At 47.3% G+C, this 26,899-nt stretch overlaps 1 protein-coding gene across 1 annotated transcript in view; it reads left to right on the plus strand.

The window, feature by feature from the left end:
- Positions 1-1,933: 1,933 nt before the first annotated feature.
- BTBD3 (BTB domain containing 3) overlaps positions 1,934-26,899 on the plus strand; it is a 90,755-nt gene continuing 65,789 nt past the window's right edge. Inside the window, exon 1 of the mRNA XM_078649544.1 lies at positions 1,934-2,067. The gene's annotated coding sequence lies outside the window, so the exon portion shown is untranslated. The remainder of the gene's footprint in view (positions 2,068-26,899) is intronic.

The following is a 26,899-nucleotide window of genomic DNA, read 5'->3' on the forward strand; positions in this document are numbered from 1 at the left end:
CCCCTCTTTCTTCCTAATGGATTATTCAGCTAAACACACATTTCCCAAATACTGACCATTTATTTGAGCTATTGCTGATGTCTATAAATGAACTTACTTCAATTTGTGACTGCTTCTACATGCTGCGGCCAGGCCCCATGAGTCGATGGCCACAGCAGCACAGAGCTGCACCACCAGGCCGGGTCCAACAGTCTGAGACTCAAGTTAAAAGTGGCACAGTGCATAGCTGCCACGGTTTCAGATTGCTTATGTGTGACATTTTCATAATTTCAGTGTAATTATGAGTGACATTCAACGACTATGAGTGACACTTTCTCGAGAGCAAAACTCAAGTAATGAAGATGAGGGAAACATATATATATATATATATATATACACATATATATAACAAATTACAGCCATTATAGCAATGAGAAACCCTACGAAGATCTTAAAAGTAATGCAAAACACCAGAAATGGAAGGGAACTATTCAACATGAAAACACAGACTGCATATAGCTACCACGTTTTAAGAGTGCTTATCAGTAACATTTTCATGGGTTCAGAGTACTTACATTGACATTCAACTACTAAATGTATGACACTAAGAGCAAAATCAAGAAATTAAGTTCATGGAAACATATATACATAAGAAAAGGGACAAGCTATGAAAACAAAATGAAACTGCTGCAAATCACCTGATCCTACTGACAAACGAGTGTATGCCCACAATCTAAATCCTACATGATTTTACACTTGTGATCAGTACTGCTGCTTTCAGAACCACAGAGAAATTGCATCGATGGTGTAAAGTTGCCAGACTATGACTGGGAAAGGGCAAATGCTAGCAGCAGTAGAACTTAAGTTACACAGTGTGCTATGTGTGTCTTTTAAAAACAGCCTCACAATGACAGGAAACAAGTCAATTAGTTTACTTTGCCCATGCCCTAAAAGCAGGGCTTTAAGTGGGCTGGGTCTCAAGGGGTCTGAGCACCGGCAGTTTTTTTCAGGGGGCCTCGAAACGGGTCTATCGGGCTCTGTTTTGAGCCCTGTCACAGTCGGGCCGTTTTTTTCTCGGACTGCAGTGACAGCAGTTTGCTGTCCGCTGCTCACACTGCTCACTTCTCAGTAGTAGAGAAGTTACTGACGTTATGCCAGGTGAGCGTTGTGGGGGAAGGGAAATCCTTTAAGAGTCATTTTCTTTCTGGATTTCTCTTCTCTTTCTGAAACTCAGGAGTAGCAACATTGTGCGGTAGGGTCACCAGGGATTTAATTGGAAGCTTTGTCAATATTATATACAAGTCATAATTGCAGCTTATTTATCTTCTGAAACTAATAACCATTGACAAAGCCAATATTCTTTACTTATTGTAGGTATGTTACTTGTATCAAATATCTGGATGCACTGACAAACAGCAAAATACAAGTTGGGCTGCACACTATGCTAAGCACAGATTTTTTGCGTAAGTGATTTACAGCCACGACCCTAATTACACTGGCCACGCCCCTTTGCGATAACCCCCCCCCCACACACACACACACACACACACAGTTTTTTCATCCCGCTTAAAGCCCGGCCTAAAAGGGTCGCAGCAATGACTTCCTAGGGCCCGGCAAAACTTGCGGAGACTCTACGTGGCGTGTGTGACCGCTCATTGTAAAGAGCGCCGCGCGGGCTGGTCAAAATGTATTGACAGGCCGTCATTGGTAGCGCTATCGCTCGCTATAAATTTGACGGCCCAGTGACCCCCTAGACTGTACACCCACAGTACCACTATGCTAGGTTGGCTGCCAACACGTTGCAACAGCAGCAGGCGCGCTTGCAGTGGGGTGCTGGTGGGAACGACGGAACAAGGGCACTTTCCCTTATTGCAGTTTGTGCTGACTCTGCCCCCTGTGCCTCGGAAGCAAAATCTCCCGATGGCGTGCCAGCAGCGCCGTAAGGACGCCGTTCATTGAGTCCAGGGGAAGGAAATGATCCGTCCTCCTGGCGTCAACTGCGACGGCTGATGCAGCTTCCACTGTCTCAGCCCCAGCCCCAGCCCCGAGGCGCACCTGAAACATGAAAGCAGCCGCGCTCGATCTTCGGTGAGTTCAGGGCGAGCAGCGTTTCAGATCCCACCCCCCACTCTTAGCTCGTCACAGTGGCCAGTTAAGCTCCCCGCCGGTCCTCGCCGCCCAGCGACCGGCTTCAGCCTGCCGCCATGTTCTGAAACTGTGCATCCCCCCTGGCCCCCTTTCTAGTTTTGAACTGTGAACAATAGGGTACCTGGGATTTCCCGTTAAAGTCAATTTCTCTTCCTTACAACTTTCAGTTAATCCATACACTCCTTGTAATTGTGTTATTCTCCCCCTTTCAATTTTTGCACCTTATGTGATTGTGTGAATCCATGTGTTGATCTTGCCACAAAATGCTACTAGTGAAAGGATTTTTTAATAAACTTGAAGTTGAGGGGTGTTGATTAAGCATGCACAGAAATTGACTGATTAATTGAGCCTCCAGTGTATATCTGATTTACGTACGATTACATAAGTAGTTATTTGTATTCTACATATATAGTGCAGCCCTAGTCTGAAAGTACAGAGCTGGACACCCAGATCAAAAAAGGTATTATTGAGCCACATCTGGGCTACCCCAGTGAAACATGCTGTATCCCTGTAGTTTGCGGACACTAAGGGTAGCGGGGAGGGGGGGGGGGAGGGAGGTGGGAGGTGGGGCGTATGGGGGATCGGAGGATCTGTGCTGCAAGTGTTTAATCACATTAGATGTGTTAACATGAAGTTTCTGTTTGTGACTAATGAAGACAGCCAGAACGGGGCATGTGGTGGACACACTCTGATGAGCTCCCACCACAAACCATGTATATATCCTTTAAACATTAATAAACCTAGCACCAATCCCGACATGTCAGCCTCTGACAGGGCCTCAACATTTAAGCAAAAAAGTGAGGCACAACTGCTGTTGGTGAGGGAGGATGAGTTGCTTTTGGGCCTTGACTAAAGAAACAACAGAACAATTGGCCTGACGTCCCATTCTCCAACAAGTTGGCCACCGGTCTCTCATTTATGTCACCAGACTGCAGCTACAGTGACGACTTCTATATGTGTTCATTTTTGAAAGAGGGTGGTTTAAATCTAGCCTGTCACAATTCACTTCAATCACGAAACAAGGTCTACAGGTTGATTTGAAGAGAGGCAGTTTAATATGCTACCGACTAAGGCAGTTTCCTAACTGAATACTGATCTGGAAGACTATTTCCAAAGGACAGGGGTCAGCTATGATCATGGCCTCCTCGGTAATCAACAAGCTGATACCTCAGATATCCCCTCCATTCACGTAGACAGAGCTTGAAACTCGAGAGCCTTATACTATAACAACTGGAGACCAGCCCCAAGGTACCTGTCAGAGTTAAAAGTAGCTAATCCCTGCAGCAATAGTCTGAGTCAGAGGGCACTCTGCCTCGCAACAAACTAACATGGAAAATACAGTAAATGAATATCACAATGTACATATATATGGTACAAACGTAGCGTACGAGAGTTAACCGTGATCAAGGTGTCGGAGTACACTGAAACGTGTTGGTTAGCGATGACCTGAGATTACTTTGAAAGAATAAAAGAAAACACTTGGAAAGTGCCCGTGTGTGCGATTCCATTTCTTCTGAAAAGAGGGTGGAAGGATATATATATATATATATCTATATCATATCTCTACTGAAAATAAGTTTCCCGGAATGTTATAATTAGGCTCACATCTCACTCGAATGTGAATAGTCACATGAGTCTCTGAGTGCATCTGTAAATGGGCTTATGTGAGTTTATAGATGGGTCTCTGAGTGAGACTGTGAGTGGGTGTATGAGTGGATATGTGAATAAGTACACAAGTCTGCGACTGTGGCCAGCGAGGGTGTTTATAAAAATACAGATACTTTGTGTTTTATATTTCCACCAATATTCGAGGTGTTGCTGCAGTACTTGCAACGCCCCCACAACGGTACATTGGCACCATGCTGGTGGTCGCTGCGGCGTCTCGAAAATTGTACATGATTTAAAAAAATCAATTTTGGACACATAACTTATGTCACTAACACCCCCGTTCTTCAAGCATAGGGTCAGAATACCTCCAACCTGGTCCCTTATGTTACCTTTTACAGATATTTTCAGCCCGGGAACAGTTTCTGATCGATAAAATGGCGGCTGCAACTGTCTGTGCAGGGTGTGTCGAGCCAATCACAGCATTCGCGTTTTTTTAAATTAAAAAATTATATTTTTATTAAACTTTCAGTTTGGTGAATACATTTTTGTACAGTCATCACCACATTTTGGGAACATATTTGTTACATCGCATATGTCCTGAGGGTGTTACAGAATCATCACTGGTTACAACAGTGATGTAATTTCAGCACAGCATGCTGTATACACACAGTATATCTCAATAACTGTTGCGAATGTGGGTAGACCACTGTTGATCATAACATACAGGCTGTTGCGTTATTTTATGATTCATAAAGTCTGTTACCAGCATAGTGGGTGTAGCTATGTAGTTGACGAGAACTGAGAAATCAATGAAAAACATTAAACCTAAAGTCAACCGGAAGCACCCCACCCACCACCCTGCGCAGATCTGTTTATAACTTCAGTGTCTGCTGTCTATGCGTTCCCTCCCTACTATGGCATGTAGATGTGTATGTGTACGGATCAGATGTATAGCTCGTGTCAAATTGTCACAGACCATTTGGGACTGCGGTGCACACAAGCGATTTCTGTCTGCAGTGTTATTCTACAGGGGGTTTCCCTCCCTCCTCAGCCGTGTTCTGTTGTATCTCTGCCAGGATTGCATCCCAATATGTCACAATCGGGACCTGCCGTAAACCCATAGTTTCTTCACGTCTCATAGCAATGCTTTCCGCTTTAGCCCCTGCTAATACTGAGGGATGTCATGCCTGTACATGGGGGGAGGGGGGGAGGCCGGGAGGCCAGTGGGTGGGGGGTGGGGGGCGGGAAGTCCAGTGACTTCCATCTTTTAGTAATCAGCCTCTTGGCTGTCACTAAGCCTAAGCCCAGAGAACAAGAGGTTACCTTGGTGCTGGGGGTTCTGCGGAATATATGTAGGAGATATGTCGGCCATTCAAAAGGTATCTTGTGCTTGGTGCAACTATACAGTATGTCGGCCACTTCCCTCTAATGTGTGGAGATAGGTGCAGCTCCAAAGCATGTGTATTAAATCGGCATCTAAGACGGCTCATCTCGGGCACACGGTGTCCTCACTGTGAAAGTACCAATTAATTTTGACATGCGTGAGGTACGCTCTTTAAGTTATGTAGTACCGAATTTTCCTCCACCGCATATTTCTGGGGATACGTGTCAGGCTTTCTAGCACCTGAGCCCACTCTGACTCTAAAATCTGGCAGTCTAGATCTTGTTCCCGGCTGCGCCGTAGCGAATGCAAGCCTACCGCTGCATGCGTCCTGAATGAGGCTGCGAACCATCGTGTGAGGTGGCTGCCTTGTCCCATTACATGTAAGTATTGCATGGTAAGGTGTGACTGCGGCTCTGTGTGTTTGTCGCCCCACTGGGCTGTGAGCGCGGTTATAAGCGAGTGGTGCAGCATGAATTGCCCTAGCGGAAGTCCCTCTTACTCTACCAATGTCATGTATGATATATGCGCTCCATCACGGTATAAGTCTCCAAGTGTTTGAACACCCGCCTCTTGCCATTCCCAGAGTTCAGCTACCGTGAGTTCTGTCTGACCTCTGGAGGACCCCTCTAAGGGCTTCGCTGGCACATAAGGCATAATACGCAGGACTATGTAGACTCTCCTGCGAAAACATTTGTATGCCACTCCGAGTAGCAAAGGCTCCGGAGACCTCGTCTTTGTGCCAGGGTGGAACAGTCTAACAATCTGTGACAGTAAGTAAGGTGGCTGCGTGTTTGCTCTGTCTTCACAATATGGATCGGCCAGCCACCTCGCTATCCATTGCAGCTGGGCAGCCAAGTAGTAGTGTTCGAAGCATGGGGCCGCTTAACCTCCCTGGTCTGCGGGCAAATACAGTTTCTTCAGTGCCACTCTATGCCTGGAGCTGACCCATATAAAATTTCTGACTAGCCTCTCCAACGTGACAAAGAAGGAAGCAGGAATATACACGGGTAGATTCGTAAAATAGTATAAAAACCTCGTAAGAGTGACCATTTTAGTGAGCGCCACTGCCCATTACGGTAAGTGGAAGTGTGCTCCAAAACTGCATTTGGGATCTAATCGCTATTGTTGCTCTACCCAGATTCCCATCAAATAAATCCTTTAGCTGACTGTATATTTGTATACCTAGGTAACGGAATGTGTCTTCATTCCACTGTACCCTTCTGTCACCAATGACGAGGCCCGGGTTGTGTTTCCCCTTGCCAAATGAGTGTATACAGGACTTGTCTACATTCACCTTTAACCCAGAGATATTGCCAGCGCAAAAAGGAGGGGAGACGAACGGCACCTCTGCCTTGTCTCCCTCTGCATCAGAATTTCGTCCAATATGGAGGGGTCCATTTTGACCCTGGCAGTTGGTTCGGTGTAGAGCAGTCTGGTTAACTGAGGAATGTAGGGCCTAGATTATACTTTTCAAGCGATGCAAACAGGTAATCCCATTCTGAGGAATCAAAGCCCTTCTCGAGGTCTGATATCAGACAACTAGCCCTCGGCCAGGCACCCACAGAGTCAGCTGCCACCCTGAAAAAGCAGCGTAGATTATGGGAAGTGTTAGGAGAGGGCACAAAGCCGTTCTGGTCCGTGTGAATAAATGTGGGAACCACCTGTGCTAATCTGTCTGCCAAAAGTATCTTATAATCAGTATTGAGCAGAGCAAGGGGCCTGTAGGATCCCACCTCCATGGGATCTTTGTCGGGTTTCAATAGGGATACTAAGAGCGCCTCTCGTAGGGAGGGAGGGAGTCGACGCCCCTCTGCGGGAGCTGCGTATAGGGCATGGAGGCGCTGCGTGATAGATACCTGATACGCCTTATAGTATTCTGCCGGCAGTCCATCCGGTCCTGGTGATTTCTCCGTGGCCAAGGAAGAGATGGCATCTCTCATGTATTTCACGTTGTGTTTGAAGCATGAGCCCCTCATCATTCCATAGTGCACCTATCGGTGTGCGTGTGTGCTCCTGTCATCAGCCAGGTGAGCATATGACCTGCCCTATCCCTGGTGGCGTGTGTTCGGGCCGTCTGTGATGCGTAGTTGTGGCAACTAAGGCATTCCAGGTGCTCAGCGTGAACTGCGCGCAGTACCGCTTGAAGGCTCGAGTCCCTTCCCACCCCCTTACCTACCTACTCTTTCTCAATAGCTGTGACATTTTTTCTTGAGCGAGTTAGACAGTTGCTTACGGATATTCCAGGTGGCTCCCCTGCAATGTCCTCTCATCCTTACTTTGAATGCTTTGAATGCTTCTCATTCTACTACTGTATTACTTGTTGTGCCCTCTTGTATTTCGTATTATGCCAAGATTGCTGTCCCTAGTGATGAGCTAAATGCTGGGTCTTCCAGCACAGGAGGCTGGAGTCTCCAAGTGGGGGACAATCTACCTCCCAGGTGAGCTGTAACAGCAGGGGCTTATAGTCAGAGTGCGTCTGGCCTAGATATTTTATTAGTCAAACAAGGGGGAGTAGTACTTGTGGTCCCACCAAACGGTTGAGTTGCACATGGAGACTATGTACTGCGGAGTAGTGTGAGTAAACCCACGTGTCTGAATTGAGGGTGCGCCATATGTCTAGTAGTGCCCAGTGCATGAGCCAATCTGTCAGGGCTTGCGCGTTGGATGTGGCGGTGGTACTATTGAGGGGTGGGAATGAGCTATCTGGTTCTACATTTAGCACTGAATTTAAGTCTCCTCCCAGCAGCCATGGAATTCCACTCCATTGGGAGAGTGCACCTGTGAGGCGGACAAGAAAAGAGGCCTGTTCTACGTTCGGGCGTAGATGGAGCCTATCAGTATCATTTGACCATTAAAACGACATTTTACGAACACACATACCTGCCCTCAGTGTCAACCATTTTCCCATCGCATATGAACGGGACTCCAGCTTTTATCCATACTAATGTGCTATCCGTGTGATCTGAGTAAGTGGTACCATAAACTTGGCCTCTCCACCTCCTACACAAGCGTTCTAATTCTACATATGTCGTGTGTTTCCTGAAATAGAGCGCTGCCAGTGGAGCGGCACAACAGATATGAAAAGATCGAGTATCTACGAGTAGGTGTGTGCATACCTCGCACGTTCCAGGTGACTACATTAACTTGTGTCATGCTTGGATGTCATATCAATTTGAGGGAAACCCAAGGCAAACAGGACATGATGGTTCATATGGTGTATGTGTGCGCTCCGGGATAGTACTAATAAAACCAAAACATATGTTTGAACAATAACATACATAACTGTTGGCGGCGAACTCAGTAGTCACGTTCCTCCAAACTGGAGTGCCCAACTATGGCAATATCTATTCCAGTGTGGTTTCTGGTAAGGGTATATGTGTGGTGTGGCTGCTTAGGGTGTAGTTGTCCCTCTGTGTCAGAGTGTTAGTGCCTACCATCCCAGCTGATACGTGCTTGTGGGTGCATGCGAAATTTGTGTGTTGGTATTCCTGGAGCTTTGTGCAGTATGTGTATGCGTATTTCCGAAGCATTATTATCTAACAATGTTCATACAAACATAAAAGTATCTTAGCGAGGCATGGCCTTCGGGGCCAGTACTTGCATGTACAGTTCCTCTCTCTGTTCGTTGGGCTAGCGGACAATCTGATAATGTCATCAGCTGTCAGTGGGGTGACATTAGTTTGTTGTGGATCGTCTAGATCTTCAAGCCTGGGACACTTTGAGCCACTGGCAGTCGTTGATCCAGAGGGACTCCGATCCTGGTCTCCCCGGTGCACTGCGGTCCCGATCGCTGCAGCCACTTGTATGGTATCTTGTCTTCCATCCTCCACTGTTCAGGATAAGGGGCTGTGGAGGCCAAGTCCACGTTTTTGGGACCTCCATGTCGACTATTTCTTCTGCCTGGCGTCTTAGAGGAATCCACTGCAGGGGGCCTGGGACCCGTCCATAGCCGACTCCTCCAACCAGTCCCAGACCTCAGCAGGCGAATCAAAGAAGCAGATCACACCTTTCGCCACCACTCTGTCTAGCTGGGAACAACAGGGAGTATCTGAGCTCCAGTTCACGAAGCTAACGCTTCACTGCGGTGTAAGTGCTCCTGCGTCGCTGCGCCGTGTAGTCCGGGAACACCATAGCTGGCTTTCCACGGACCTTGAGATCTGCCATCTTGTGGGTCTCCCACAGCACAACATTTCTGTCCCTATAGTTGAGGAGTTTGAAAAGGAAAGGACACGGACGAACACACGGAGGAGGTCTGTGGGCCGGCACTCGGTGCGCCCTCTCAGCTATGAAATGAGACTACAGGGCTCTGGGAGGCAGGATAGCTTGGAGCCAGCTTTCTATGTATTCGTCTGGGCTGCACCCTTCTTCGACATCTGGAAGGCCCACCACCCAGACACTGTTGCGTTGAGAGCACCCTTCTGCATCCTCAACTCTGTCCTCTAGTACATGCATGCGGTCCAGCAGGTCTTGTAGCGCCGCAGTGTGGCTTTGGGTTATGGGTTTCAGTTCCGTTAGGGATTGGTCTTGCGAGCTGACCCGTTCTTCCAATTTATGATGGTCAGCGCGCAGTAGGGTAAAGTCCAAGATGACCGTATCGATTTTGGACTCCAGTGAGCATCTTTTTTGGTCTAACGTGGCCACGATCTTCTCCACTGGCACCAACACAGAGTCGAGTTTGGCAGAGAGCGAAGTGTGCGGCACGTCGCTAGCATCATCTCAATCTATGCGCGCTGATTCGGAACTGCCAGTGCGGGCATTAGTTTGCTGAGTGTTAGTGCGTAGACGGCCATTGCTAGCTGCTGTGCTGAAGGCATTCACCATGTGCGGTCAGCAACTGTACCAGTAGTGTAGTGTGTGTCAGCTTGGGCTGCACTGTCCAGTTGAGACGTGGCGCGTATCGGGCAGTTCTTGGGCCTCCTGCAACCAGTTGTCCGTTTGTGGCTCTTGCCCAGGCGCAGCGCGAACAAAGCCTCCCCAGGGAGGCGCAACTCCAGTGGGCTTCACCAGGTACTAGGCAATATCCCCTCCTCACGGAGCGCTCCTGTAGTGCCCCTTCGACTGTCAATAACGCCTGCCTATTGTCCTTTCCAAGGGACATAGTATGCCTCCAGCGTGTACTGAAAACGCCTTGTCACATGCGCACCCTGTCACTGTGACCTGGGCCCGATCCAGCCCCAGTGCTCACCGGGCCATGCTGCTGAAAGGAACACAAGGTGCTACTCCATAATGCCATCCAGATTGTTCCGGAGGGCCGCCTCCCCTAAGGCACAGCAACAAGGCCCGTTGTCTGGTCTACAAGAGGCTCCTTTCTGCTGCCAGCTCCCCGACTGCGCTCAGGTCGTGACCTTGGTGCCCCGCTCCTCCATATGTGGGCACAGCTGGTTATGTGTCTCGATGGGCTTGGTATCGTCTAAGTGTGCAGGCAGGTCCTGCTGCGCTGAGCCTCCCTCCGTAGCTTGTCGGTTGAGTCTTCCTGCCTCCTTCACACATGGGCGATGAGTGCACTGCGGAGATCTTCGCTGCGAGCCCCCGGCTCTCCCTCACACAGCTCCTCACCTGGCGTTGCTCGTCACTGTCCGGGATCAGCTGTTGCCACCCAGGCTCGAATCACGGAGCTCCATGCCTCCTCCCGCATGCGCTCTCAGAAGGTAACGCGGCCCGTAGCCGCCCGGCGATCTCTCCCAGCAGAGGGTCAGTCCTCAGTCATAAGGCGGCTCCACCAGGCTTTCGATATTGTCTGTGTATATCTTGGAGCTCATGCCTGACCTCAGCTCCGCATTGCCACAGTTGCGAGCATCACTGCGGTCACAGCCATTTCCTCCAGCCGCGTTTTAGGTGCTCGTACTCGGATCGTAATACCGTATGTGTGAAGTTGGCCTGGTATATGATGTCCACTATTCTAGTGAGCACCTTGCACCAGTCAAATCGACCCTTATTGATGGTAGGTTGTAAAGTCAACCTTATAGAAAGCTATGCTAGTGGTAGCTGTGGAGAGCAGCCTTCAGGCTAAGACTTGGAGGCGAGTTAAGCTAGTTATTTTATCAATTATAATCTCTTGAATGATCAAATGAAAGCACACCACACAAGGTATATATCAAATATATATGTATTTATTCTAAGCACAACCCCTTTGGACTCTTTATGAGGTCATAGGTAAAAGTACAATACAAGGAAGTTAATTAGCAGACGATAAGTTGCACAGTATACGTTATGCCCTAGGGGTCTCACAAACCATATACTAAAATAGTGGTATAAGAACCACGTGAGAATTAGAAAGCAGGCCTAGGGCCTGTGGAATCGCTGGGGCTGCCTAGAACCACAAAAAGTTGGGATGTAGGAGGCCCACGGGAGTCGCGTGCAGTGTCTAAACACAGCAGCGGGTTACCATTGACTTTCTATGGAGAACGAACAAGTTACAATTTTACAGATTAAGGGCACGGCACTTCTAGGTAAACTACGATGGAACCCTTTTAGTCCAGGACACTTCGAGAGTCAAGACCCACGGGAGCACCGGAGTACTCGTGTTACCTCACCCAGGGAAGCCGGTGCATAGGTGTCTTTTGGTGTCGGGTTTCGTCGTCGATTCCAATGGAGAGCTGCGAAGCAGTGCTGCAGGCGACCAGATGAAAAGTGTCCAGGTGGATCCAAGGGTGGATTGGAGATGTGAAGAACCTGAAAGCAGAGGAGACAGAGTCTGGGTCACTAGCCAGTGACCAGGATGGCGATAGGAAGATGCCAGCCGATGTCGGGTGATTTCAGGTGAAAAGGTGAAGCTTGTCTCTTCAGCCACGAGGACCACGAGGCGTCGACGACGACCAGGAGCTGGATTCGAGCTGTCCCACGAAGGATATAGTTGACTGCGGTGTCTGTATCCGGATTGGATCCAACAAGCCTTGGCAAACGCAATCCACGCAAGATGTCGAGATGGGCTTCGGTGCAGACCAGCAAGGTCTGAGGAACTCCTCCTTTGGAGAGTAATGGGAGCAAGCTTGGAGCAACCAGGAAAGCTAAAGAAAGTGAAGATTGATATTCGTGTCAGCTCACTAGCCAATGGACTAGGAACCTCAAAGACGCGCCGAGCTGAAATGCACAAAGTGGGCCTCTGAGCTTCGGTGCAAAAGGTGCTCGGGGCAGGGGCTTCAAATAACCCAATGCACAACTTTGGGATACCTCGGAAAGTAGGTGCAGTAGCAGAAATACAGGATGTCCAGGAGTTCCGGTCCCACGTCTCTCGTGTCCGCCACAGGTCTCAGCTTTGATGGTCAGTGTCAGAAAGTCCGTGCCCTGTGTCGCAGATTCTTCGGGATCCGGCGGGAGCCTCGAAAATGCAGACTGGCAAAGATGAAGTTGGTGCCTGTTTGATTACAAAAGAGGGGGTAGGCCCAATAGACAGGACCCAGGTAGGGCCTTATATAATTTAAAAGAGAGAAATCCTGGTATCCTAGTTATTTAGTCAAAATTTTTCCAACAACCACACTATATTCTTTTGGTGATTGGGTCATTTTTCAACCTATTTTCTAAGGACATTGTCCTTCATGTAGAACACATAAATACCATACACATATTTACATACATCTCAATTTACACAATACTTACAATGATGTACAAAACCAACATTTTTTACAACATACACAATATTTTTTGCACAAAACTTTATACAAACAAGACTACATCAAAACAAACCAATGTGCCACATATACTCAAGTAATAGCTTAATTTAGATATCATTAAGCGTTTTTAGACTTTCAATTTAATCTTGAATCAATGATACCTCTTTTTTGATCCTTCATCCGCTTCCTGCTAATTTAATAGCAATTGCCGACGCGTTTCGAGCCTCACAGATTCTTTATGGGCTCTCATCAGGGCATGTTACTTTCCACACATTGGACACATCTAGAACATAAATGAAACACAATATGACTTATTAGACCTAACCCTTTTCCTACTACTTCCTGTGCCCTTTATTGGAACTTGTGCACCTACCTGCCAATGTCGCTAACACTTCTATTTTTTCAGTGTTCATGCGTCTTTCTCACTATGGATTAGTTGATCAACTCTTCGTGATTTTCTGTGAACAATAAAGTTCTATTTAAAAAACCTGAACCGATACTCAATTTGATGCGTGGCACAGCTTTTTCATGCTAAATAAACGTACCTGCGGTGGCGATACACTTTTTCTGTGAGCTTGCTTTTTCTTTATCCACATGTAAAATGGCTCTGTTGAGGAAAATCAACAACCCCATAAACGAGTGGCCTTTTATTTATAGCACATTCGGTAGGGGGAGAATGGATATTCTAAACGTACCACTCGACAGTGACACTCGTGTTTCCCAAAAACATTCAATTCCCATCTGCTTCGCAATATTTCTTTATTCCTGCGGATCAAATAGACATCGGGTCTTTGTTAAGCAGCCACACGTCTTTCATTGTGCCCATTTAGTTATTAGACGGCAGTTTTAACGCTACGCTCACCTCTCATTTGCTGCTTTCGTTGGCCTCCAATCGCTTCACTCGTCTCCCCTCGCTCTACCAGACCATCTCATAACGGAAGGCGCAGAGTGCTGCAGCCATCCGGAAACATAACCAGCAGCGCTAGTGTTGCTGGGAATTGTAGTACTGATACGATAGCCACAAGTACTACAAAATTTGACTCGTATAACGATTACATGGTGCCGGTATATAACCTACCACAGTGGCGAGACCTATTATTTTTAAATTTGGAAACACCTTGATATTGTTTTAAAAATCATGCGAGTTCTTTTTCTTCCGCACTCAGAGTAATTATCGAAAACACATGTGGAGACATAACTCCATGTGCTGCTGGGAATTGTAGTTTGTGATTATAAAACTTAAACCCCTGCGCAGGATTCTAAACAGCTAATACCACAAAAAATATCAATTGATGACAATCATTATTCTCATATTGAATTTTGCAATAAGCATGATCACAAATCTGATCTGAACTTGAAAATACACCCTGCAGATTCTGATTGAATACACACTATAGATTACAGTTGCATGCCAGCATATACAATATTTATAACAAACCAATATCAGATCCTCGAGATTTCTGACATTTCATTCAATCCTGACTGGACACTGCTGAATCGCATAATCAAATACGCCTCTTTCTTCAACAAAAGAGACTCCACATCTGCCACCTTCTTGGATATGTTATGTTATGTTAAAATACATTTATAAAGCGCACATACACCAAGGAGGTTTCTTGGCGCTACCATGTCTTCAGAGCCCAGGTTCGAATGCAAAATTAGAAGGCTTGGTGAAATAGCCAGGTTTTAAGACAGCTTCTGAATTTAAGAAGAGTGTCACAGAAGCGTATGTCGGAAGGGAGAGAGTTCCAGAACATGGGCGCCAGGACTGCAAACCTGGCACCACCAGTGCGTTTTAGTCTGTAGTAAGGTGACGATAGCAATAGTTTGTGGGCTGAGCGCAGGTTGCGGGAGGGAGCGTGTCTGTGAATCAGTTTATTCACAAATTTTCGACTTTTCCCATTAAGGGCCTTGTAAATGAAGCAACCAACCTTAAAGGCACAGTGCTGGATTATACGTAGCCAATGCAGTTGTTTCAAAAGGGGGGTGATGTGAAGATGTCTGGGTGGCGAGTAATCAGGCGAGCCGCCTGGTTCTGGATCATTTGTAGGCGTTTGGAAAAGATAGATAGGAATGCCATGGTAAAGAGAATTGGCATAATCAACATGGGACATGATCATAGCCATAATCACCTGGATTCGTGCTTCATGGGTGAGGAACCTGCAGATCTTTTTTATTTTCCTAAGTTGGAAAAAGTAGGTAGAGATCACTGAGCCGATCTGGGCCTTCATCGTGAGGTCTTGGCTGATCATGACCCCTAAGCTTTTGGCCGTGGACGATGGAGAAGGAGCTTGGCCAAGTTCCTTGGGCCAAAAATGAGGGCCCCAGGGGCTCTTGGTGATACCTCCGGTAAGAACAAGCTCTGTCTTATCCGGATTGAGCTTGAGATGATTACTGTTCATCCACTGACTGATTAACAGTATAGTGGATTGAAAAGTGAGAACGGACTCCTGAGAGTTACTAATGGGGAAGATAAGTTGGAAGTCGTCTGTATAGTTGAAGGTGCAGACTTCACATTCTCTCAGAGCTTGGATGAGGGGAAGAAGATACAGGTTAAATAACAAGAGAGAGAGTGAGGTACCCTGAGGGACTCCACAGGAGATGCTCATTCTGGGCGCAGTAAAGGGTGCAGTGCTGACTGCCTGAGATCGATTCTCCAAAAAGGAGATAATCCAGTCCAGGGCGGGTCCCGTGATTCCCGCGTCTCTGACACGATCGACCAAAAGATTATGGTCGACTGTGTCAAAGGCCGCAGAGAGGTCTAGCAGGACAAGGGCCTGCGAAGAGCCGGAGTCAATCTTGTCACGAAGAGGGTCTAGAACTGTGAGGATCACCGCTTTGGTGGAATGAGCCGGGCGGAACCCAGCTTGGTTGGAGTCAAGAAATTCAGAGTCTTCTAGAAACTCAGTGAGACATCTCGTGACATGCGCTTCCAGAACCTTGGCAAGGTAGGGTAAGAGGGAGATAGGGTGGTAATTAGTTAACAGTTGGGGGTCAGCCCCGGGCTTCTTTAAAAGAGGAGTGACCATGGCTATTTTAAAGGAGGCAGGGAAAATACCCTGGGAAAGTGATTGGTTCAGAAGATGGAGTGCAGGGCAAGGAAGGGAAGTGAAGATTTCTTTCAGGATGCTGGGGGGGCAGCAATCCGTGGGAGAGCCTGACTTGACTTTAGAGAGTAGGTCCAAGAGGGCAAGCTCGGTGATGCTGGGAAATTGCGAGAAGGTGGTGTGGTTTTGGACCACGGTGGGACAAGGCGCGGGGTTACTGCAGGGTGGGATGCTAGCCTTAATCAGTTCAATTTTTTCGATAAAGAAAGAGTTCAAGGAGTTGCAGAACTTTTGCGAAGGGACGGGTCTGACGGAGACTCTGTCAGGATTGGACAACTCATTTACTATAAAAAAAGATCTCTTTAGTGCGGTTGGAGGTGGACAGAATTTTGGAAGAGAAGTATGCGGCTTTGGCGGTCAAGATGGATTTTTTTATAGATCTTTAATGAGTTGATATAAAGGCGTTTGTCTTCTGGAAGGTACTTGCGTCTCCAGGTTCTTTCGAGTTGCCTTAGGCCTAATTTCTGAGTTTTTAACTCGTCAGAAAACCACTTATGAGCTTCATGGCGACGGGGGGCACGTGCTTTCTTAAGGGGCGCAAATTTGTTACTATTGGCAAGCAGGCAGCCGGTGAGCTGTTCGGCAGCAAGGTTGATAGAGGGGTTGAGAGGGGGAAGGGAGTTATTGAGAGAGCTATGGAAGGATGTTTTGTCGCTTATCTTCCAATTTCTGTAAGTGCCCTCTCCAGGGCAAGATGATTTGACCGAAAAATTGTCAAAGATGGTGAATTTGATAATATAGTGGTCAGACCAAGTGCATGGGAGTACAGACACAGGGGACATGGCTATATTAACGGACCAGATCCGGTCAAGAGTGTGCCCCTTGATATGGGTGGCAGTTGTCACTTGTTGCACCAGATTGAGCCCCAAGAGTAACTCACCGAGTTCGATCGATTGGGGGCCACCCGAAGGGTCATTGGCCCAGTAGTTGGAATTCACCAATACGCATGACCTTCCCATGAGTGGCCACTAAGTGTGCAACCTGTTCGCCCAAGGAATGAGGGACCAGGGGCATCCTTAGGGGGGCAGGACACATACTAGAGGTGTCGTGATCGATTCGCATTCAAGTTTGAGCACTAGATTGTCCACCGAGGGTAGGGTAAGGGGGGGAGCATGGAGTATTTGCAGTCATGGCGGGTGATAATAGCCACTCCTCCGCCCACTTTTCCCTGAGGGCGATTCGCTTGAATGAAGACTTAGTCAGAGGGGAGGGCAGCTAGGATGTCGGGGGAGGATTCCTGAGACAACCAAGTTTCGGTGAGCAACAGAAAATCAGGTTGCTCAGATTTGAGCAGCAAGAAGATGTCTAGCTGGTACTTGACCAGGGAGCGGGTGTTAAGGTATATAACAGAGAGTTTCCGAGCGCCGTTCGGCTCCGGAGTCTGGGCGGGGGTAACTGGTTGAGAGGAAACTAATTCAGGGAAAGAGGTTCTGAGCTGCAGGATCCCCTGAGATTGTAGAGTAGTACATGTCAGGGTATCAAGGACAGAAGGCAGCGTGTGCAGTGCCAAGAGTTGCATAGTGCTGTAACGGATAGAGATTTGGGCATGGTGGCAGGCCCCAGGCCCCGTGCAGGCACGGACGGGCTCGGCGCGCCCGCTGCGCGCTTCCGCGATGTGGTCGGCATGCAGTAGCCGCTGGTGGTCTAAACTCCGCCCCGCCTGCACTGCGATTGGCTGAGGGAATCAGCTGTCAGTGGCAGGTCCTTCCTCGCTCGTGAGTCAGCGAGTTGCAGGAGATTTTACCCCAAGGTGAGTTGATTCCCCAACACAAATGTTTTAAAATAGCAAATTTAAAAAAAAGCACAACACAGATTTTAGCAAACGATCTTGGCGGTCATAGAAACAAAGATATATTTAATGCAGTCATCACAGTCCATTTAAAATCCCTTTCTGAATGTCCTGCTATCAGAAAGTGCTCTACCATTGGAGCAGTTATCACTTTTTTTTTATCCTGGACCTGTGTTGTGTTATCCTCTGATTAACCTGTTGATTTGTTTTCCCCATGTACAATTTAGCATAAGGGCATACTATTGCATACACAACGTTCTTAGATTTATAATTAGTGAACATTGTGTGCTTCCATTTAACCTCTCTATGCATAAACTCAATGCCCTCTATGGTAGAATCACAAGCGACACAATTGCCACACTTATGGTGGCCCTCCACTGGTTTTAGTCCCCATTGGCTGCGCAAGTCTTTGTTGGCTTCTTTTGGAAAAATGTCAGACCTAACTATCTCTTGACCTATGCTCTTGTTCTTTTTCTATTTCATAGCCAATAAAGGTCTGGGGAAAGGACATTCCAAATTATCCAGTAAATGCCAATTTCTTAGCACTATTTGTTTAAATGTATTTGTGTCCGATCCGAATGTTGAGACACAAACCAATCTCTCTAATGGTGGTTTTATCTTTTCTTCTAACAATGTTTCCCGTGGTGTGAACCACGCTCGCTTCTTAGCGTGTTTTAGCATTTTCTTTGGATAACTTCTGGCAGACATTTGATCACAAAAGTTACCTGCGTATTGGTCAAAGTCGCTCTTCGCAGAACAATTACTACGAATGCGTAGCAGTTGGCCGTAAGGCAAGTTGTCTTTTAAACTCTTTGGGTGTGCACTATTATAGTGTAGAATTGTGTTCTTGTCAATTGCTTTTTGGTGTAATGCTACTGTTAGTACCTTCTCTTTAGAGACAACTTCCACGTCCAGAAATGTTATTCTGGTCTTACTTTTGGTGTAACTAAACTTGATGTCTGGATGCCTGCAGTTCAGCCACCCGAAGAAACTCTCCAGGGTCTCAACTGGGCCGACCACAGGCACCAGACATAATCAATGTAGCGGAGCCACTGCTTGACATTGTGCGAGAAGGGATTATTGTCAAAAATGAATTTGGCCTCAAACTGGGCCATGAAGAGGACCGCCATCTCCGGTGCAAAAAGACATCCCATGGCGGTCCCCTTCGTTTGCAGGTAAAACACATTGTCAAACTTGAAGTCGTTCTTTCTAAGGGCTACCTCGGCTAGACTAAGAATAAAGTCCGTAGAGACTCTATGTGGCCTTGGTCTTTTTTCTAGCTACAACTCAATCACTTCAAGAGCTTCGTCTTCTGGTATCTGAGTATACAGGGAGGTGATGTCAAAGGTCACCATCCACTGTTCAGACTCATCAAACTCAACTCCCTCCACCTTCAGGGCTCGACAAATCTAAAAAATCTTACTTGACCTGCAGGTCGAGTGAGTAGACTTTTCTACTCGACCTAACAGCAATGCACTCGACCCACAAACTGATCGCATATGAATTTTTTTTCAAAACATTTGCAGCGCCAACAACCCAAGAAAACGTTGGCCAAATTAACAGCAAATGTTATTAATTTATCACCCAGTTACCTCCCTATGTGTGTATCAAGGTGCCGTGGTGAACGTTTCTGCAAACGTACATGGCAAAAAAAAAACATAAACTTTATCATGTCACTGAAATAACACACATAACAGTTAAAAAGTTCAGAAGGTTGGTATTCTGTCTCGGGGACAGGCAGGGAGTCCCACAATTTGGGAGCTAGATAATGAAAGGAACGTCCGCCCAGTCGGGCTCGTCGGACAAGAGGAACAGTTGCCAAGGCCAGGGAAGCTGACCTCAAAGTGCGTGGAGGCATATAAAAAGCCAGCCTGTGTCTAATATATTTGGCTCCAATGCCATGGAGCGCCTTGAAGGCTAGCATGAGAGCCTTAAAAGCCACGCGCTTTTTGATGGGGAGCCAATGCAGTTTTTGTAACAGTGCCGTCGCGCTTGTTCTGCGGTGGAAGCCAAAAATGGCTCTAGCAGCGGCATTCTGTACAACTTGCAGACAAGAAATGAGAACATTTGGCAGGCCCAGGTAAAGCACATTAGAATAATCCAGGCGGGAACCTATCAAAGCCTGGACCATCACTTTCCGGTGACATAGAGACAACATCGGGAGGAATTTTCTGAGCATTTTGATGATACCAAAACACTTGCCCACGAGGTCCATGACCTGGGGTTTCAATGTCAATCCATCGTCAATCTGTACACCCAGGTTCTTAGCCCTGGAGGATACCGCCAAGGGAGGGAACATGTCTGGTGGCCACCAAAACTGCCACCTGGGGTCTGATGGACAGCCAAAAAATAGCAGCTCCGATTTATTGGAATTGCATTTCAGGCTGTGTTGCTCAAACCATTGGAAAACCACTCCTAAGCAGCCACTGATCTGCACACCGTCGAAATCAGCACCCTTCGGGCAAGTAAAAAGAAGCTGGGTGTCGTCAGCATAGGACATGATCTGGGCACCATGGGACTCCGCCAGAGCCGCCAGGGGTGCCATGTCGATGTTAAACAAAGTAGGGCTCAGCACAGAGCCCTGCGGCACCCCGACCTCCAATGGCAGCATCTCGGTGGAGAACGGAGGGGCCCAGACCGATTGTCGGCGACCAGCAAGGAAGGACTTACACCAATTGAACACTGCTCCCCTCAGCCCGATCTCCTTAAGTCTGCACAGCAGTCCGCCGTGGGGAACGGTGCCAAAGGCCGCCGACAAGTCCAGCATAACCAGCAAGGCCTTACCTCCCGCGTCCAGCACCTCTCTGATGGCATCTGTGACTTCAAGTAATGCCGTCTCCGTGCTTAAATTTATACGGAAACCCGACTGAGTGTCATGCAAGATGTTATTAGTTTCCAAAAAATTGGAAAGAGAGGCGTAGACGTGCTTCTCCACGACCTTAGCCAAGGCCGGGAGAAGGGAGATAGGCCTATAGTTGGCATGCAGCAAAGGATCTAGACCAGGCTTCTTCAGAAGCGGCAAGATCAGGGCATGCTTCCATGCCTGGGGAACCACACCCGTGCTGAGCGAACAGTTCAGCACTGGGTTGACAAGATCGTTTATCACTGGGGCCATTTTGCCCAGGCATGTTGCAGGACAGGGGTCCAAGGGTGAGCCAGATTTAGGCTTGGACAACAAATCAAGAGTAACAGTTAATGAAAGAAACGGGAAATTGGCAAAAATAGGACCATCATCACGGGAAAGAGAGGGGGAAGAGGCACTCATTACAGAAGGCGTGATCGGGATATTGGTGGGGAATGAGTTTTGAATATTTTGAATTTTTAGAGATAAAAAAAGAGGCCAGCTCCGATACCCAAAATTCAGAGTGTTGGTGCGTGGGCAAAACAGAACTGGGCGCAGTAAATTCTTTAACTATAAGAAAGATTTCCTTACTAGCTACAGTGGCGGCCTCAATTCTCCTAGCAAGGTATGCTTTCTTTTCCAGGATGATGCTGCCATGATATGCCTTGATGGAGTCTCTGTAAACAATTTTCTCCTGGGGATCATAATGACGGCGCCAAGATCTTTCGGCTTTTTTACAGCTGCGTCGCAGGTCCGCAAGAGAGGCTGTGAACCATGGGGCAGATGCCCGCTTGCCGCTTTTGCGGGGGTCGAGGCAGGAGCAAATTCATCAACTCGATGTTAATTCGTTTTCGAACACTGCCTTTGGAGACTGTCTTCTCTGCAATCTTGCTTTTTTTCTGTCATCTTACTAACCCCTGTCCTATTCCCCACTACTTGCAAGTACTTCCCACATGTTCAGTTTTACAGTTGTGACAGCATAATGGCTGGAAAGCACAATGCAGTCTGTCGTTACTACGAGAGAATTGTTGCTTCTAGGAACAAAATCCTCTCTATACAAATCTACAAAATAAATACTAACTGATCTACACAGGAAACTGAGGAGCTGCCTTGGAACGATTTATCTGCAAATCAGGGTCAGGTAAAATCACTCTTAGAAATAACACCACTACACTCAAATCACCGCCCCTCAACCTACCCTAATCTATGCCCCTCCACCCTACTGTACGCCCCTCCATTCTACGCCCCTCCGCTCCACGCCCCTCCGAGGCCCCTCCGCTCCACGCCACTCCATACCCCTCCACTCTACCTTACGCCAGTCCACGCCACTCTACACCAACATACACCACTCCATACCAATCTATGCCACAGAGTCATGACATTATGCCACTCCACACCCCTCTATGACACTCCACTAACAATTGGACATGCTGAACAGCAGCCACACTGGTGTACAATATGGCTAAATGACCTAAATGACATTGGCAAAACCAATAGCACCTGCAGAGGTGAGACCAAAGCTTGGTTGACTATTGTCCCAGTCTTAATATTTCTGCGCACAAGCTGGGCCCATTCCACACAAGAACAGACAATATCGCATCAATGGATGCAGAAAAACTAACTGCATAAAGGGGGAGACAATTCTGCTCATGGGCCCAGTCAACCGAGCCCCCTCTTTTCGTCATGGCCTGCACCAAAGGGCCTGTCCTCTATCTCGCTGGATGAACACCAACCTGAAAATTTAGTTCAGGCTGTCCCTCTAAATCTACTTCTTTAACTCGGCATATAATTTGTACGGTCCTACATGGAAATTCAAAAGTCCCCCATCACCAGTCAGGCCATGACTACTTTTCTCCAAGGCTTTTTCATCATGCTAAGGGGTATTCAGAGGAGGGTATCCAACATAATTTTCCTGGAACTAACCATATCCCTGTCATATGGGGGCGTAAGGCGCGCTTTTACTACTGCAAAAGTTGAGCTTTTCCTTCCGGATCGCAACAGAGGGGTAACCAGGCCTTTAAGTGGGCCGGGTCCTGCCAGTGCTCAAACCCGCAATTTTAAAAAGCAGGTGCTGAGACGGTTCCTTATCATGATAGGATCTCTGTTTTTGCCCTCAGCCGCCGGGAGAAAAACACATTTGAAATGATCAGCATTATCACCCTTCATTGCCTTTGAGCTAACTTCAAAGAAACACATATATAGTACTTTCACAGTCTCATCATGTCGGAACGGAAGTATTTTCAATATTTTATATAGTTATGCCAAAGGTGTTGCTTATTTATCTTATGCAAATAACGATTGACAAAGCCAATGATCCTATATTGTTGTGGGTGTAATGTAACATGTTGTGTTATATGTCTGGATGCAATGACCGAAGCAACAAAATACCAGTGCTCAGCACAGATCTTTAGCTTAGGTGTTTTAAGCATTGCCAATAATGATATCGACCATGCCCCTTTGAGAGATCCCCAGTTTATTCATCCCACTTAAAACTCTTGGTGTAACACAGGCTATAGTACGTTGCATCGCCGCAACAGGTGGTCCCTGATTTAAACTAAAGCCTTTGAATACCTGTGACACATGACTCTTTGGCCTGGGACCTGCATTACGTTCTGCAGGGACCCCATCATTTTGTGTTATACCACTAATAGATTCCCTGGTTTTGTCAATATTAGTCACGTTGGTGACTGTAAGGACCACCCAGTATCTTTCTCACCTTAGTACCAACACTTATCAAGTGCCTTCACTTATCAAGTGCCTTCATCCAGAATTCACTTTTAAGATTTCTCCACCAGCATTGTAAATGAAGTCTTGGGCTAGTGCTGCTTGTTTCATGCAGGGCCATAATGCAGCACTCTGCACCCTCTGTAGCACGAGGGCACCCCACCCTTCAGAGTTCCCAGGCCCCATTCACTCTAAAACCTACTTATATGAGTAAGATATGGACGGATATGGTGCTCTCATCACATTTTGCAGTGGCATTCCCTCATTTGCGTTACACCACCAGTCGATTGGTTTCTGTGTGTGAGGGCAGGACTCTTCCACCGTGCTTATTCAACTGTACATGTAAAAGCCATTGTGATGTGCTCCACATATGTTTGTGTTGCTTCAACATTTATTTTTCACTCCGACTCTGATCAATCGAGGTATGCCTTCAAAGTATACTTCCACTTCATACCCCCACACATAGCAGTGGGACGATTGGACGTCCCGGTGGTTCTGTCAACCTCTTGGGTATCTTCGGAAGGAAGTAAATTACTGGAACCCGAGGGTACTTTTTAACTAAAAATTCAAATTCTCTAGGGCCCAGCATCCTGTTCAAAGCCTTATTTCAGAATCTCTGTGAGTTGGCCTTGTATGGCAACAGTCGGGTCAGTCTCAATCTTTCTGTAACATTCTTGATTCATCATTTGAGATATAGCTTCCTTCATGTACATTTCTCAGGGCCAGATCACAAGGGCTCCCCCTTTATCTGCCTGGTTGATTATTACAGAGGTGACATTCTTTAAATCATAAAGGGCCTTCTGTTGGTTTGACGTGATGTTTTTCTTCCAATATTTCTTTCGTTTCTCAAGCTGTGTTATTGAGGACATGACAGCCTGCTCATAAGCTATAATCTCCTTTGGAATGTTTGGACAGGGTGGTCACTCCTTGACCACAAGGGAGATTTCTTGTGTCTTCCAGTCGAAATGGAATGTCGAAGGTCCAGGAATTATGTATCGGAGTTTCGTCCAGGGTAATCTAAAGTCCTAGGGACTGGGGTTCTATACTTTAAGCAAGTTTAGGGGTTGGACTAACTCGAAGGTCCCTCCTATGGGTGAACCTGGGGAGAGGTGGTTACACCCCTTCCCCTTTGTCCAATTTTGTGCCAGAGCTGGGGCTGAACGCCCCAGCAACCGGTTTGAACTGGGAAATGCATGGAGCACCTTGTGTGTCCCAGGCAGTGTCTGAAAAGCATTCACTGAATGCAACCCACCCTTCCCCAATACACTAAAGCCTGTCTGGGGAGTTGCTAGCACCTCCCTGGACAGGAAACCTATTGTCCAGGCCTCCCCTGTCGGAGTTTCGTCCAGCAGCAGGAGGGCAGACTCGTGTCTGTGGCAGAAGCATCCATTTTGTGATGCTGGGGCTCTGTTTAACTTTAACCGGGTTTACCAGTAACTACATGTCTCCTCCCGCTGGAAGGGTGGAATGCTTCCCCCGCCGCCAGAACTGGCGGGGGGGGGGGGGTAGTATTCCAAAGTGTTTGACACCTTACACGACATGTTTTGATAAAGCCAAACCAAAGTGAGCATTAACCGCGAGGTTTATAATGCACTTAAGAGTATAAGGTATGGCTATATCATAGAACAGCTATAAGGAGATGGTTCCGAAAGGATTGTCAGGGCCTGCCATAGGAGTGACTTATAGATTACTATGTGTCTATATATAAGGTAGATATAGATGTACTATATCTAAGTAAGGGGTGATTACACCACCTTACACAGGCTGTAAGGCTAACCAGGGGTGGCACAATACATGCTGCAGCCCCTGGTAGGCCTAGGGTGCACCTATGCCCTGGGTACCCAAGGTACCATATACAGGGGCTCACAAGGGTGACCCAGTAACCAATCTGGTATGTACCTAAAGTACATGGTATCATTTTATAGAGAAAGCAGATAGACTGGGGCCCTGAATAGCAGGGTCCCAGTCCAACTAGGTCGAAAACCAGCAAAACACCTGGCAAAAAGTGGGTGTAACAAAAACACAAGGAATGCTAAGCATTCCTTGTGTTTTTGTTCATGGGTAGATTTGGGGGATAGGATGCAAGCTGGTCTTTAAATTATCTTTCCCCTTAGACCCTCCTCACGTTTTGTTTTTTTTTTATTTGAAAAAGTGGGGGTAACCATATAGTTAGATTTCCACCTTCCTACATCGTAGGCCTCAGAAGTCTTTTACAATGGGGCATTGTGTTCACACGGATTTCTGGGATCACCAGCGACGGCCGTGGTAGGTTTCCAGTCCACCCCTTCGTTGTTCAGGGGAGGATGGCCCAGGATGCATGAGTTTTTCAGGGGAACCTAGGAACTGAAGACAGAACTCTTGCTGCTCGCTGCCGCCACGCTGGCTTTCTAGCCACACCCCCCCCCCTCCCCCCACCCCATCACAGGTTTCCCGTTGGTGCACACAGTCGTGTTTAACCGCAAAATTGTCACAAAATATCCATGGTCAGAGATATTATTATAATTTTTAACTTGCGTTTCTCTAAAACTACTGGCATTTCCTTCAGCAGTTATAGCTGTAGGTTCGATAGCACGTTCCTACGGGAATTAACATTACAAATGCACCCTGATTTTATGCCTCTATTTCTCGGTACCCACTGCATGGATCATACCCAAACTGTCCATGAGACACAGACCTACCTTGACACTTTTTGGGGATATTTTCATGAAGATTGGTGAAACGACACCAAAGTTATAGCCAAGTCAAAAAATGCTTTTCCTGTGGAAGCATGGTCCTAACTATAAATACCTACTGGGCAAAAAAATATATATACATATCTGCTGTTACCTCTAGTTAGCCCCACACAGCTGGATTGCTGAGAGGCGGTCCGAGGCTACACCCACACCTTTCTTCTCCACCACTCTGCAAATGCACCTCCTGGCGCACTGCTGCTTGGGGGATGAAGTCCACGTTGGTCCTGAGGACGCAAACGGACCTCATTTCCCCACTATCAGACGCGCAGAGAGGCGTGTTTGCAGAGTGGTGAAAATAGTGGCGTGGCCTCTAGCCCTCACCCAACAATCCCACTGTGTGGGGATTGCTGGAGCTAACAGGTGAGCTAGTTGGCCCCTAAGGACTCTCAGCAGCAAAGGAGACTTCGGCTCCCAACCAAGAGCATGCCAGGCGGCACGTTTGCTGAGTAGTGCAGAAAGGGGGCGGGCCTCTGGCGAGTTGCTGGCTTCTGATTTTTTAGGTCTCACCTACGCAGCGCCATCCGCTGCATAGGAGACCTTTAGCAGTCGTACAGCTCTTTTTACAATCACATACTCGTGCTTGTGGCGGCATACAGCTTGCGGGAGTGCACAGCGACGCGCGCATGCGTGGCCAATGCTTGTTGGCTTTCTTTTCGCGGCTCACAGTGTCTACATATCTTGTGTGTCGTCAGCTTTCCCCCATTAACATCTCTCCCACAACAATTCCCTCGTGCAGCCCATGCTGAGTTATCCGCTATAATGTGGCTCGCCCAAATCCTTTTTTTATTTTAAATTATATATTTTATGAAGCGCGGAATGCTGCGCTCGATCTTTATGGTGGCCGTCTGCCTTTCTTTTATTTTGGCCAACTCGTCGCACAGTTTTTTGCAATATATATTTTTTTAAACAAGAAGAACACTGCGCCTGTTTTGTTGTGTGCCTCGGCGTCCGTATCAGCACGCCCTGCTTCTGGGAT

This window comes from Lissotriton helveticus, chromosome 6, assembly GCF_964261635.1.
Source record: "Lissotriton helveticus chromosome 6, aLisHel1.1, whole genome shotgun sequence".
NCBI classification, from domain to species: domain Eukaryota; kingdom Metazoa; phylum Chordata; class Amphibia; order Caudata; family Salamandridae; genus Lissotriton; species Lissotriton helveticus.